Source organism: Nanorana parkeri, unplaced genomic scaffold, assembly GCF_000935625.1.
Source record: "Nanorana parkeri isolate BGI_ZX_2015 unplaced genomic scaffold, ASM93562v1 scaffold977, whole genome shotgun sequence".
Lineage (NCBI taxonomy): Eukaryota > Metazoa > Chordata > Amphibia > Anura > Dicroglossidae > Nanorana > Nanorana parkeri.
In genome coordinates, this window is record NW_017307245.1 from 472,345 (window position 1) to 475,679 (window position 3,335).

Here is a 3,335-nt window from a genome sequence, read left to right on the forward strand (position 1 = left end):
CCCCACCAGCACAATTAGGCCATGACCATGCCCTTGAATGTTCTTGTTATACTTTCTTGAATGCATTTTCTTACATCATATTGTAATACTGTACAATGGCCACTAGATGGAGTCGAGGAGTACAGGAAATCAGTACACTGCCTGGCCCAAAAAAAGTTACCACCTGGATTTAGCTAAGCAGATAGGTCAGAACCTTCCACTGGATAATAGGTCTAAAGATTCAGCAATGTTATGTGCCCAAAAAATGAGGTCAGCTGCCTACCTGAATATACGGAATGATCAGGTTTTTCCATCAATGGGTTTTTTTCTTCCCTGATGGCACATTGGGCATATTCCAAGATGGCAATGCCAGGATTCATCGGGCTCAGATTGTGAAAGAGTGATTCAGGGAGCATGAGACATAATTGTCACACATGGATTGGTCACCACAGAGTCCAGACCTTAACCCCACTGAGAATCTTTGGGATGTTCTGGAGAAGACTTTACACAGTGCTCCAACACTCCCATCATCACTACCAGATCTTGGGGAAAAATGAATGCAACTCTGGAAGGAAATAAATGTTGTGACATTGTAAAAGATGACCAAAATGATGCTACGGCGGATGTGCGCCGAAATCGAGCCTGAAGGCGGTCCAATTAAATATTAGAGTGTGTGACTTTTTTTTGGACAGGCCGTGTATTTAAATAGCTAATCAGAACCTTCTCATAGATATCTCTACATCAGACCAAAAACAGGGACAACTGAGGAGGAGAGAGGGATGGGGGGTTTGGTTCCAAATGAGTGACTGTTGGGACGTAGGCAGTTAGGATCACCAGCAAGTTTCCTCCTTGACTACACACATATGGTCTGATGATACAATCTTCTGTACAAGGTAGCTGTGTAAAGTTTGGGTTGACCCCCACACTACCAAGTTGTTGGTAAATAGAGAGTGTTGCACAGAGATTGGACCTTCGGACTACGGATGAGCTCAGGTTCGGACTGAACGCGGTCCAAACCTGAGCTCCTTCCATGCCACCCAATCATTAACCAATGAAAGATGAATTTGGGTGGCTGTATCTTATTCTGAATGCATTTGCATGGCCAGAGATGGAGGGATGCTCTGATCATACCTGAACCCACCGCCGTCGATCACAAATGTTCAGTACCCGTTTCAGAGATTTTCCAGCAGTTTGGGATTATTTTATAATTGAAAGCTGTCACTTCCGTCCTCAGGTGGACTTATTTTTATTTTCATGTAGTGTAGCTAAAAGGAGAACTATGAGGTGAGTGCTTTTCACTCACCTCATAGTTCTAGCCGACCTGTGACAATGAGACTGTCACCGGTCGGCTCAGTAGATCGGGAGGTGAGCGAACAAATACCGGCGTTCGCTCACCTCTCGATCCTTGCAGCTTCCCCATAGATATCAAAAGATCTGTAAATAGATTATGCAGCTGTGTGGAGGGAGCAACGCACAGCCGCGCCATTTTCCAATGTCAATACCAGCCTGCAGGGAGAAGAAAAATGCAATTCAGGTATAATAAGTAGTGGGGGGTGGGGGAGGAATCAGCACCTCCTTCCTCCTGCTGGGATCCCTCTAGTGATAACTACAGATCTATATAGAGGAATCAGGACCTCCTTCCTCCTGCTGGGGATCCCTCTAGTGATAACTGAAGATCTATATAGAGGAATCAGGACCTCCTTCCTCCTGCTGGGGATCCCTCTAGTGATAATAAAGATCTATATAGAGGAATCAGGACCTCCTTCCTCCTGCTGGAGATCGCTCTAGTGATAACTAAAGATCTGTAAAGAGAAATCTCTGCTTGCATCTAAGCCTCATTCACAGTTCATTTAGAGGAAGTAGGGATCATATATTTGAATGGGGGCTGCAATAGCAGTGATCTCTAGCAGTCTCATTTAATGTGTCTCCAGACTGTAACTGTCTCCTGAAGGGTGTGCACAGTCTCCAACAACTATGGCATGTCTGCAGTCTGTAACCATCTCTTGTAGTATATCTGTAGTCTCTAAATATCTCTTGCAGCTTGCCTGAAGTCTGTAACCATCTTTTGCAGCACATCTGCAGTGTGTAACATTCTCTTGCATCATGCCTTTAGTCTCTAACATCTCTTATAACATGTCTGCAGTCTCTGACTATCTCCTTCAACATGCCTGAATGGAGAACTATGAGGTAAGGGCTTTTCACTCACCTCATAGTTCTAGCCGACCTGTGACAATGAGACTGTCACAGGTCGGCTCAGTAGATCGGGAAGTGAGCGAACACATACCGGCATTCGCTCACCTCTCGATCCTGTCACAGCTCTCTGCCGTGACAGGGGGAGGGGCTGGAATTCCCCCCTCCCCGCTCCGATCTGCCAGCGCTGACTGGCGGAACGGACGGGGGAGGGGGCAGGTACAGCTGGTTCTGCCTCTAGATAGGCAGAGCCAGCTGTCAGTCATGCAGCTGGGCGGATCCCAGCACAATTGTCGGGATCCGCTTCAGCTGCGGCGTCTTAGTATACCGCAAGCTGTAGCTCCCTATATACTGAGCTTAGGGTGACGGGAGGACGCTAGTTTGTGTCCTCCCGTTACCCTAAGGAGAACTATGGGGAAATGCCCTAACCCCATAGTTCTCCTTGAAGTCTCTAACCATGTCTTGAAGCATGTCTGAAGTCTGTGACCAACTCCTGCAGCACGTCTGCAGTTTCTAACCATCTCTTGCACCATGCCATAGTCTCTAGCCATCTTCTAGGCTGCCTGAAGTATCTAACCAACTCTTGTAGCATGGCTGAAGTCTCTGACAATCTTCTGTAGCACATCTTCAGTCTCAAACTATCTTTTGTAGCATGCCTGTCGTCTCTGACCATCCCCTGTTGCATGTCTGCAGTTTCTGATCATCTGTAGTAGCATGCCTGCACCCTCATGCCATATTCTCTTGCAGCGTGTCTGCAGTCTCTGAGCATCTCCTGTTGCATGTCTGCAGTCTCTGACAGCTTTCTGTAGCATCACATTCACTGGCTGTCACCTGCGACCCTTCGGGTGATTTCGGGGACCCCACTTGATTGCATCTCTGACACCCCTGTTCTAGGAGAGGCATCCAAGGGAGCTGAGAGCAACTTGCATCCCCTGAGCCACGGACTGGAAATGAATGTCGGTGACTCTCAGATGGATTCTCCTGATCTTTCCGCACAGCGTCCATGGAAAGTTCCGCGCTTCACCGTTCCCCGGTCCCTTCCTGTGCAGCATCTTTCTATATTAAACCCATATCCCCCCCAGACCAGATCTTTCAAATCATTGCCCGCTGCCCATCTCCGGAGAAACTCTCTGCGCACAGCGCAATGTGTCTTTTAGCGACCCCCC

The 3,335-nt window shown here is 47.8% G+C and overlaps 1 protein-coding gene across 1 annotated transcript in view; it reads right to left on the reverse strand.

Moving 5' to 3' along the window:
- LOC108795526 (calcipressin-2-like) overlaps window positions 1-3,335 on the reverse strand; it is a 95,558-nt gene that overhangs the window by 92,027 nt on the left and 196 nt on the right. The gene's annotated exons all lie outside the window — the stretch shown is intronic.